We start from the raw sequence: 12,347 nt of genomic DNA on the forward strand, positions 1-12,347 counted from the left end.
GCTGTGTTCTGGACCTTTCCACACTTAGATTCCTTAGCTAATGATTCTTCTGACTGAGCCTTGATCTCTAAGAACAAGCCAGGATGTGCTTCCTTGTCTCATTATTTCTGCCTTTGATAGTATTATTTCTGGCAACCCAGGTCTTCATTGTAACATTCTGTGTTTGTTCCTGCCCTCTGCTGAGATTTCTAAGGTGAATGGATTTCAATAATAGAACACGAAGAAACCTTTACCGGGAGCTTTCTAAACTTCTCCATAGGCTCTCCTTTAACTTTCCCGACAACTTTGTATGGTAGGCAACATTATTCCCATCTGTCTAGTTAGCTTTACATTGTCAACATGACAGCCTAAAGTCAACCGATAAGGGAATCTCAATTCAGGAATTGCCCAGGTCTAGCCTACGTGAAGGTATGTCTGTGGAGGATTGTCTTGATGGTTAATTGACAAACTGAAAAAAATTGACATAGGAGTACCCAGACTTTTATGCATGGCACCATCTTCCAGGCAGGTTGTCTTAGGGTCTGTGAGTGAATCAGTAAGCATCATGACTTCATGGTTCAAGCTCTTGCCCTGACTTTCCTCAGGAACTACTGTGACCTGGAAATATATAAGCCAAGCAACCTTTTTCTTTCTCTAAGTTACTTTTGGTCAAGTGTTTTATCACAGCAACAGGAAGAAAGGAATCCAGGACATTGTATTTTTAAGGAATACAGGAAAGGCCCTAGATATAGAAATTGTGTATTCCATCAGGCTAGACCAAAAACCCAGATTGGTGTGACTGCAAAGTACTCAGTTCTTGGTTTTTATTACAAGAACAGTGTGCATAGGCCTGGTGACACTCAAAGAAAGAATAAGCAGGTTACCAAGATAAGACTTGATAGCCTATGACCATATAGTGAGGGAGGAGGTCCTCCTTGGTATAGACCTAGGGGAGGGGAATAAAGTGAAAGCAGCAGGTAGGGAAGAACAGAGAATACAAGTGATGGGATAACAATTGAGATGTAATCTGAATTAAAAAAAAAAACAAACCAAGAACAATGGAGGAGGCATTCCTGGAGCACATTGGAATTTGTTTTGTTATGGCTGTTTGTATAACCATCAAGGGCATCATTAGCTGGCATCCCATTGCTAGCTCTGCGAAGTGGCTGCCCCTGAGCCAGGCGTGTTCTGGGATCCCTGCTCACAGGTTCACACTGGCTCCCAGATCCCAGGCTTATCACGATGCATGTTACTTGTAGCAGCTGAGGAAGTTAACTCTGCAGAAGGAAATTAAGCTCATCTCTATTCCCCATTGTCTTAGAAACTTTAAACTAGAGGAGAATCACACTCTCCAGATGACAGGGAGTTTATAGAAAAGACACAGCATCCCCTTTCCTTCTCTCCTCCCTTTGCTCCTTCAATGCTTGGGCAGGATGAAGTTTTTGTTTTTGTTTTTGTTTTTCAATATTTAACCCAATAATATTTTTATGAAGACAGAGATACTTACATGCTAAGTCATTAATTCAGAGTTAGAGGCTGTTGAATATGTAAGCATGCAGAGATCCTGGGGCAGTAAAGTAAGCAGGATTTTGGCAGCAAGGAGACTGTTTTCATTTCAATGTGATCTCGGCTATTATAGGCATGCCTCACAGATAGGATTGTGTTTCTGTATTTCTTGCTCATCCTTAGACTTTAATTTCTAGCTATTACTTTAAATCAGATTCCTTGTATATTTCATTGCTGTCCAGGACACTCGTACTAGGATTTTCAATTTGCCAGAGGGTTGGAAGTTTTGTGGGTTTTGTTGTTGTTGTTGTTGTTGTTGCTGCTGCTGCTGGTTCTGTTTCTAATTTAAGACTTTAAAACCAGCATGCATATTGAAAATGAATTTTAAGTTCTCATTTAGTAGTTTAGAGAACTTAAGAAGCTGAGAGGGCTCTCCTTCTGTCGCTCACAGGTCAGCCTTGTCCTGAGCCTTGAGTAGAGCAAAACCTTTGTCTTCTAAACCATGTCCCCAGCTTTAGCCCCTGACTGCTTCTGCCCTTGGTCATAAGTGTCATTTTGAACACTGTGTAGCAACTTTGTGTGGAGGGTTCTAGGCTCATTTCTACCTTGTCATGCTTTCTACTCTTAGTAGAGACCCTGTCTAGCGTAGGCCTCCTATAGCGGGAGCCTGGTAAGCTTGTGTTGGCTCAGGTCAGGAACTTCCTCCATCAAGCCTTCCTTGATGGCCCCTGCCCACGACCTTCACATGCAGGGATGTATTTCAGTCTTTTTAATCTACTTATGGTGATCATGACACTACCACTGTTGAGTTGACACCACAGTTGACCAACCCTGAGTCCCCTGAGAGCAGGGGCTCCTGTGCTTAACTGGTGTTGGCGGTATTCAATGTTTGTTGACTGTCTAAATAAACACACAGCTATGGTGGGGTAAGTTGCACTGGTGGACTTTTGCTCTCCTAAGGAAGGGCGAGTTCTGTCACTTCTTACTTAATGGTGTTAATAATGAACTACTTTTGGCTATTGCTTTTAGCATGGCCTGTGAACAGAGACTTAATAGGCAGGCTTATATGAATATTGTCCTATTGCAAATGAAGACCACCCAAACAGAAATTCTTCCAAGTCAATATGGGCCAGGCAGCTCCATTTTCTGCATCCTCAATAAATAAAATAAATGTGATTTGCATATTTTTCCTTATCTTCAAGGATAAAAATGTAAATCTCCACTGTGGTGATCATTTAATCCCTATCTATTAAGGATGAATTTTCTAGTGAAAGAAGACAACATTTAAAAAGCATATTTGACTTTGATGACCTTTGGCCCATATTGGGGTTCAGGCTTGATATTTCATAGCTGTGAAGTCATTATGTAGAATTTGAATGTTTGATTTGAACGTGTGCACATCTGCACTATAAAAAAATAATCACAACGCAAACTCAGCCAGCCAGTTCTGAAAATAAGCACTGAGCATTGTAATGAAAAAACATGAAGATTCTCTGAGCAGAGAACACTGCAATAAAGGGAATTTGATGAAACCTAGGTGAGGTCTTGAGGTTAGGAATATCTATGGTGCCTTGTGCGTGCTCTGCTCACAATGGCTTGCCTATTTTCATGATCCTGTGTATTGTTCACTGTTGCTGAAAGAACAGGCAATCAGTCAGCTGAAAGCCTAGCTTCCTCAACATCAGCAATTAAATGCAAGAAAAGACAGCACAGGCATCGCCAATGCCTAGAATGTTTTTTAAGTTGAAAAATATAAAATGGAGCAGGGGAAATTTGCAGAGAAAATACAAATTATATGTGTCCCCAAAGCAGGAAAGAAATAGTATTTACACTAGTGCTTGTAGCAGATGGATTGCTCACACTTCCCCAATCTGCCAGTGTACTACCAGTGAATTAGTTTAAATTGTAGATTATAAGTGCCAGGCTTTAGGAGAACTGAGCTAGAATCGTTTCTTGTCCCTTGGAGTGACTCTCGTTATCTTAGTGTGGTACCCTGCTGTGATTTATATGAATTTTAATTTCTAATAAGCTAGCCATATGTTTTGGAGGGAGTCATAATGAAGTGTCATAAATAGTTATCTTTTCTAACAAATCTGACCTTGAGACAATCAGACCTCATTTTAACAACTCATGTTTGATGTGGGCTTTCCCCATTTCCATGCCTCAACCTCAGGATGTTCTCATCACAAAGGTAGATAGCCAAGAGGAGAGGAAGCTTGTTTCTGTTTTTCTCCTCATCCATATGCCACTATTTCCTTTAAGAGTTGCAAGCTCCACAGAGGAGGTGGGTCATCCACAGTCTCTGTGATTTCTTCTCTTTCTTTTTACTTTTCTATTTCCACCCCCATTTCTAATTCCTGCAAAGAAAACTGATTATGTTACAAACTATGCACGTGAGTTGTCCAGAAGACCAGAGGAGTTATGTTAGCTCCTCCTTTCCCTGTGTTTAAGAGTTAACGCATCCTGGTGAGCATCAAAGAACTGCCTCATGGAGACGGCTTCAAATGTGGCAAACAAGCCACTGGGCAAAATGTCCTTGTTTCTACCACAGACAGAATTCTGCCTAAAATGGACAAGCTTGGATGCAGGTAGAGTCAACGGCCAAACTCTGCCAAGATAGAATAAGCAAGTCCTCAATAGTTCCTGTCTCACAAATATGTCTATCAGACATGTTAGGTCAGAAGGCTGAAGATGATGCTCCAACATTATAGAGAGTTTTGGGTGGCTGTTCAAGCAGCAAACTGTCTGTATCATCTTGTCATTTGGAAAGCTACTAACCTGCTCTCCTTGTATACTCGGGTAATCATTTTTGTTCCTTCTCAAGTCTCTGATGGTGTTGAAGACCAGAGAGTTTAGTTTTACAACAAAGCTTAGCTGTTTAGGGGTTAAGATGTTTTTAGATCTAGATAGATGTTTTAAGTTGATAGAGATGAGATATGATAGATATTGATTTACATTCAGAATTTTAGATGCACCAAGATAGGAAAGATGTTTTCTTCAAGGCTGCCAAATACAAATAGCCAAAACATTAAAAATGTAACATTTATATAATTCCTGATTTGCCAAGACCTCAACATAGAACCAGAGACACTAAATTGGCTAGAAGAAAAAGTGGAGAAGAGCCTGGAACACATTGGCGCAGGAGACAACTTCCCGAACAGAACACCAACAGCCCAGACCTTAATGTCAACAATTAATGAATGGGACCTCATGAGGCAGAGAAGCTTCTGTAAAGCAGGAGACACTGCCCAGAGAACAAAGCGACAGCCTACAGACTGGGATAAGATCTTCACCAACCCCACATCTGACAAAGGTCTAATATCCAAAATATATAAAGAACTCAAGAAATTAAACACCACCAAACCAAATAACCCAATTGAGAAACAGGGCTCAGAAGTAAACAGAATTCTCAACAGAGGAATATCAAATGGCTGAGAAATACTTAAATGAATGCTCAATGGCTTTAGTCATCAGAGAAATGCAAATCAAAACAACTCTGAGATTCCATCTTACACCCATCAGAGTGGCTAAGATAAAAAATTCAAGCGACACCATATGCTGGAGAGGATGTGGAGAAAGAGGAACACTCCTTCATTGCTGGTGGGAATGCAAACTATTACAACCACTTTGGAAATCTATCTGGTGCTATCTCAGAAAACTGGGAACAAGGCTTCCTCAAGACCCAGCTATTCCACTCCTTGGAATATACCCAGAAGATGCTCCAGTACACAACAAGAAAATTTGCTCAACTATGTTCATAGCAGCCTTATTCATAATAGCCAGATCATGGAAACAGCCTAAGTGTCCCTCAGTAGAAGAATGGATAAAGAAACTGTGGTATATTTACACTATGGAATACTATTCAGCTATTAAAAACAAGGAATCCTGAAATTTGTGGACAAATGGATTGAACTAGAAATGATCATAATGAGTGAGTTAACTCTGAAGCAGATACTCACCTTAACTAGACACTAGCCCACAAGGGACATGTCCCATGAAAGTCTTCACCTACCAGGAAAGTGGGATAGATGTGAGGACATCCTTTTGGGACTCTAGATGAGAGAAGTATGGGAGAATGGGGAAATAGAGGATCCAGAAGGTCCTAGAAACCTACAAATAGAACATTATGATGGGCAGATCTGGGCCCAGAGGTTCTGCACAAACTATGGCACCAAACAAGGACAATACGTGCAGTACACATTGAAATCCTACCCAGATCTACAGATGGTGAAGAGTGGGGACTGACTTTCACATGAACTCTGGTGCCCCATATTTGACCATGTCCCCTTGATGGGGAGGCCCGGTGGCACTCAAGGGAAGAATAGCAGGCTACCAAGAAGAGACTTTATACCCTATGATCATATAAAGGGGGAGAAGGTTCTCCTCAGTCACAGTCATAGGGGAGGGGAATAGGGTAAAGTGGGATGGAGGGCGCGATGGGAGGATAGAAAGGATGGGATAACAATTGAGATGTAATATGAATGAATTAATAAATAAACAAATTTAAAAATCAATTCCTGGCTTCTTCTTCCTCGGGAAAACACCAAATGGCGGATGACGCCGGTGCAGCGGGAGGGCCCGGAGGACCCGGGGCCCAGGGTTAGGAGGGCGAGGCAGCTTCTGCGGAGGATTTGGTAGCCGCCTTAGGGGCCGCGGTCGTGGCCGAGGCAGTGGCCGTGGTTGAGGCCACGAAGCTTGTGGAGGAAAAGCCGAAGACAAGGAGTGGATCCCCGTCACCAAGCTGGGCCGCCTGGTTAAGGATATGAAGATCAAGACCTTGGAGGAGATTTATCTGTTCTCCCTGCCCATTAAGGAGTCCAAGATTATTGACTTTTTCCTGGGCGCATCTCTAAAGGATGAGGTTCTCAAGATCATGCCAGTGCAGAAGCAGACACGGGCTGGCCAGCGGACCAGGTTCAAGGCTTTTGTCGCTATTGGGGACTACAACGGTCACGTTGGTCTTGGTGTTAAGTGCTCCAAGGAGGTAGCCACTGCTATCCGAGGGGCCATCTTGGCCAAGCTTTCCATCGTCCCTGTGCGGAGAGGCTACTGGGGGAACAAGATTGGCAAGCCACACACTGTTCCATGCAAGGTGACAGGCCGCTGTGGCTCTGTTTTGGTTCGTCTCATCCCTGCCCCCAGAGTCACTGGCATTGTCTCAGCTCCTGTGCCCAAGAAGCTACTGATGATGGCCGGTATTGATGACTGCTACACATCAGCAAGGGGCTGTACTGCCACCTGGGCAACTTTGCCAAGGCAACTTTTGATGCCATTTTCAAGACCAACAGCTACCTGACACCCGACCTCTGGAAAGAAACTGTGTTTACCAAGTCTCCTTATCAGGAATTCACTGATCATCTTGTGAAAACCCACACCAGAGTGTCTGTTCAAAGGACCCAGGCTCCAGCTGTGGCTACCACATAAGGGTTTTTACAAGAAAAATAAAGTGGATTAATTCTATTAAAAAAATTAATCCCTGATTTGCCATTGTTCTTCTTGCTGTAGGTGGTTTATTGTATATACATATAATAATATAAATGTATATGTAAAAATATTTAATTAAAAAAAGTTACTCGTTCCAGTAACTGAATAACCAAGAGACAGAGGGAGCAAGAAAAAAAAAACCCATCTTCCATAAAGAGTCTTAAATTCACAGAAGGCTTCTGTGGCTCCCTGCCCCAAACTGTAAAAGAGATACCAGGTTAGACAGAAGAGAATTCCTCTCTTTCTGGTTTTTTGAGGCAGGGTTTCTCTGTGTAATAGTCCTGGCTGTCCTGGACTCACTTTGTAGACAAGGCTAGCCTAGAACTCACAGAGATCTGCTTCTGCCTCCTGATTTGCTGAGATTACAGGTGAATACTTAAAAAGTGATCTGGGGATGCTGAACAGCAGCTCTCCACACCTGAGGGCTTCTCGCAGAGCTGCGGGAGGGAAGGGCTCAGCTCAATTTAAGGGAAAGGCCACCGAGAGTTTGACCGCTCTCCACAGAGTACATAGAGAACACAAAGTGGACTTGTTTTGATTGTTTTATTTATTTATTTATTTATTTATTTATTTATTTATTTATTTTTCTATGGAGAAGTCAGAAAGATGGGGATGGACATGCAAGGACACGGAAGTGAACGTGATTGGATGTATGATGTGAAATTTATGTTGAAAAAAAAAAAAGAGTCTCATATTCTGTATCCCAGACAGCAGAATGACTCAGATTCCTAACTCCATTCCCTTCTGCTACGTTCCTTTACGAAACTACCCTTTCTGTACTGTGTTGGTCAATAGGTTAATTAGCTTATGGCCTTCCTTGTCTCAGGTGGAGCGGGTGTAACATCAAAAGAAAAGTGCTATGCAAATCAGGTCTGGCCTCTGTGTTCCCTAATCAGCTCCTTGGAGATGCCAGTCATCCCCCTGTTTGCTTTCTGTTGCTGCAATAAGCACCACGGCCAAAAGCGATTTGTGGAGGGAAGGGTTTGTACCATCATCTACTTCCCCCCATAGCCCATCACTGAGGAGAGTCAGAGCTGGAACCCAAGGCAGGGTCCTGGAGGAGAACCACTGGGGGACAGTGGTGAGTGGCTTTGTCATCCAGCTTTCTTACACAGCTCAGGACTGCCTGCCTGCCCACGGGTGGCACTGCCCGCAGTAGACTGGGACAGATCAGTCAACAAAATTAAGACAATTCCCCATAGATGAGGCCACAGGCCATGTTTGGGAAACCTCTCCATTGAGAATCTACCAAGACGATTCTCAGCTTTGTCAAGTTGACAAGAAAACAACGATTGTACCACAATGTCATAGAATTACAGTGGGAGGGGACTTGATGGCAAAAGTAGATCAGTTGGGACTGAGCCAGATGACCTCCATGAGGACCAGAAGAGCTGAACAGTGAGGAAGGCTTTTCACTGAAAGACAGATTCCAAACATTTTGTGCTCACCCTATGTAAAATTATGTTTAGTTAATATAGTCATGTTGGCTGTTCAAGTTGGAATGAACACCTTAATCCCTTCTGTGAAAACTTATTTCTTTTAATCTCAGCTTATTTCCACATTCTATTCTTAATCAAGGAAGAGAGTGTTTAGTTTGGTGCCCTTGGGTCTCTTATAGTTTAAAATAATAATAATAATAATAATAATAATAATAATAATAATAATAACAATAATAATAACTATTATTATTATTATTATTATTATTATTATTATTATTATTATTATTTTAATTAGCTCATTTTCTTGCAGGTAATTCACCTATTGAGCCTATACTTTGTTGAAACCATGAGCTAGAATGCTCAGCAGCCTTTTAGTAATGGAAACCTAGAAGACTCTGGGTCTCTTTTCTTTCACAGACAACAGTGAGTCATTGGTACTCCCTCAATATACACATCACCCCTCCATCAGTGTTCAGCTGCATCTTACTGTGCACACGAGGATGGTCAATTAGAGGGACCAGAACAGCAATTCTTTGTTCTTCTGTCTTTCTCCTCCCTTTCTTGGGCTTTTATCTTCCCAATGCCTTACTCCATTAAGCTAAAAAGCTACAAGGATTAGTTTCTTAACACCTTCATTTTTCTTACATTACCTTGAAATCTCTGCTATTTCATATCTCCTAGTAAATGGCTATGTTTTCCATTTTCTGTTTTCTAGGAAGCTCAGCTACATAATATTTTTCCATTTTCCCTGTCTCATGGGTATACTTCCAATTTTGCCTTGGCCAAAACAACAAAAAAAAAAGTCCCTAATTAAAAAAAATTTTATTTTATTTTATTTTATGTGTGTCAGTGTTTTGCCTGCATCTATCTGTGTGCATTGTGTTTGTAGCCAGTGCCCCAGAAGTTGCCAGAACCTCTGCAACTGGAGTTACAGACAGTTGTGAACTGCCATGTGGGTGCTGGAAACTGAACTTTTATCCTCTGAGAGAGCAGCCAGTACTTTCAACTGCTGAGCCATCACTCTAATCCTCCAATTCTTATCTTTAACAATGACAGAATTTATAGGATGACGATGATGATGATGATGATGATGATAAACCATCACCACAGTAAATAGATTATCAAGATGAGCACACCATGAAGTATTTCACAGAGTTTACCTGATTAATCATGAGTGCTACAGAGTGACTCAGCTGTATATTCTGGTTTAAAATAGAATGCAATCATGAAGGCTGGCAACTGCTCTGGACTTGATATTCTCCCATCATCAAGTCAGGAGGATGAGCTGAGTATGACAAGATAAAATGTTGGGTTTTTCACCTTTGTCACTTCAGAGGTTCCTCTGTTTCTGACAACATAACACTGGGGTCATCCTCAAGGGTGCTAAGTCAGACAGGTTTCTCTTGATGGGATCTTGGAGAGGGTGATGGCATTAATGGAAAAATCAGATATAAGTGGATTCTGCAATTTAGGTAATAGTAGTATTCCGATCTGTGCAGGTGGCTTAGTTTGAAAAACACACCATGTTAATACTTGATATAACTACTAGACGAAACTGGGTTGGATGCATTTGAGAAAACTCTCTGGACTACCTGTAATTTTTATGTATCTGAAATTATCCTCTATTAGAAATTACTTACAGTAAATTACTTGTGTTTATTGTCAAGGCCTTAAAATACCAGAAAAATATAAGCTGTCATATTTATTGCTCAAATATTTTTCTTAAAAAAAACATTTCCTATCTGTGAATAGACTTTTAGACACAGAGAAAGATGCTCCTCGCCAGCATTGTGCACGTGTGTGTGTGCTGAATGGGCATGCTCATGTGTGTGTGTGATCAGGCTCTTCTGTGTTCATGTCCATGCACCTGGATGTGTGGGGCTCAGCGTCAACATTTCTGCTTTAAATTTCCTCATTATTTGTCTTTTTATTTACTGATTATTATTTTTCTTACTTAAAAACTCATATTTTTTCTAATTTCTTTTTAAGAATAAATTAATTGCTTGAAATTTTCATACTTGCCTACAATGCGCTTTGATTAAATCCGCTTCCTTCTCTTCATTTTCTCCCATCCGCGCCACCAGTGCTTCCCCCTCCTGGCTTCATATGCTTCTGTATAACCTAGTAACATGGGCAGCTGTTCCCTGGGATTTGCTTATAAGTGTGCTCAGCTTTAGCAGCCTTTTATGTGGGTCTAGGGATCAAAACCCGGGTCTCTAGGATTGGGCAGCAAGTGCTTTGCAGTATTCTGGATAGAAGGATGTTTTCGTGAGAACACTGGCTGTGCATCACATGGATGACTTAGCCTGGATGGCACTCCTTCATTTTTTCATTTTTTTTTTGTATTAGTTACAGCTAAGTTTGTGGTTGCCACTATAGAATTTTATTCAGATAGGATGCAATTTTACCTGTGTTTAACAGTCATTTTCACGATGACAATGGCGACAATCAGCATTGAGCACTTCTCACACTGCCACCATCTCTGTGTGCCTTGAGCTCCATATTATCAAAATTAATGCCCTCTCCCAAGTGAGGAAGTGCCTTGGTACAAAACACATCTTGTAAGCTACTAGGCCAAAACAGCAGCGAATTTAACAGGTCAGCCTTGGTCAATAATGTTCTCCAGCAGGAAAACTCTAGCCGTCTTCCCTCTTTCTACTCATCAACATTATTTATTCACTCAACAGTCTAAATGCTTGAAAAGTACATGATTGTATGTCTATATATAAGAATAAACTGAATTAAATTCCATCTCTTTGATGGCCAGGACAGTGGAGACCATGCTCCCTAAGTTTCTTGTGAAAGTGACTTGGGCACAACTTTTCTGGCCTTCTGTAAACTCAGCTTTTCTCAAAATGAAACAAGGAGTTTCAGTAGGAGCCACGCGGATGGTGACTCCTGCCATTCACCAGACAGGCAACAAATGAAGCTCATGTAGCAAACCAAATGAGACTCTTAGCATACATTAGATGGCAGTTTCGTAGACAGTTGGGTATCATATCTCAGTTTGGTATCTATAGCGACGTGTGATATTTCCCCTGGTTTTCTGTGTTCCCTCTTGAATGGTGATGGAAGTCAAATGCTAGCCTGGGGAAGCATGCCTATTAGACGAGCATGGACCCCATCTTTGCAGAATATGCTGTTTGGTGTTGCTTCTCTTGACACCCCTTCTCCATTCTCAGCCTCAGAGTTGGAGCTCTACTAGGCTGTCATGGGGGGCTGCTTCCATCTCAGCCTGCAGTATGGTCACATCTTACTTTGTTCCCAGGATTATGCCTCTATTCTATCCAGTTTATCGCATTTTTTTAGTGCTGATAATATTTATAACCCAAGTCACATCTGGTTGTTTAAATTCTCCATATTAAAATATTTTATCCTGGTTTAAAATTTCTTCTTACCCCCTCCCCTTTTTAAAATGTAGCTTTTAGTTTAAATGAAGGAATATAAAGCATGAAAAAATTGAGGGATATTTGTTGCATCCACCATCTTGAGTTAGAACTCCCATCTTTAAAATTGATACTAATCCCACAAGTCTAAATATAGCGGTACCTTGAAAACTAGTAACTCTTATTTTGAGACAGGTTCTCATTGTAGCCCAGGCTGGTCATAGACTAGATCTGTAGTTGAGGCTAACCTTGAACTTGTCTTATTATGTACTGGGATTACAGGCATATGCCCCCTTGCCTGGTCATGAGTAACTTTTAAAAACATGACCTCAATTACCAATATGTTCCTCACACATGCCATTTTCTGAAAGCCCCTCTCATCAACAACATTGAAACCTTCACAAGAAGCCCACATTCCACTCACTTGTTTTTGCATCTAACTTTAAAGGGTATGCGTTTTATTGCTTAATGTTTTATTCTATTTTAGCTGAAAATGTGACCCAGCCTCAAATACGGTGGGCCCTTGTTCTTTGCCTCATCATGGCGTCAAAGA

The 12,347-nt window shown here is 41.3% G+C and overlaps 1 protein-coding gene and 1 pseudogene across 3 annotated transcripts in view; both read left to right on the plus strand.

The window, feature by feature from the left end:
* Positions 1-12,347, plus strand: part of NELL1 (neural EGFL like 1) — an 843,592-nt gene that overhangs the window by 307,215 nt on the left and 524,030 nt on the right. The window lies entirely within an intron of this gene.
* On the plus strand, positions 6,013-6,954 carry LOC311586606 (small ribosomal subunit protein uS5-like; annotated as a pseudogene). The gene has a single exon. The product of its transcript is annotated as a small ribosomal subunit protein uS5-like (transcript).

The sequence above is a fragment of the Acomys minous genome (assembly GCF_964271855.1).
Source record: "Acomys minous genome assembly, chromosome: 2".
NCBI classification, from domain to species: domain Eukaryota; kingdom Metazoa; phylum Chordata; class Mammalia; order Rodentia; family Muridae; genus Acomys; species Acomys minous.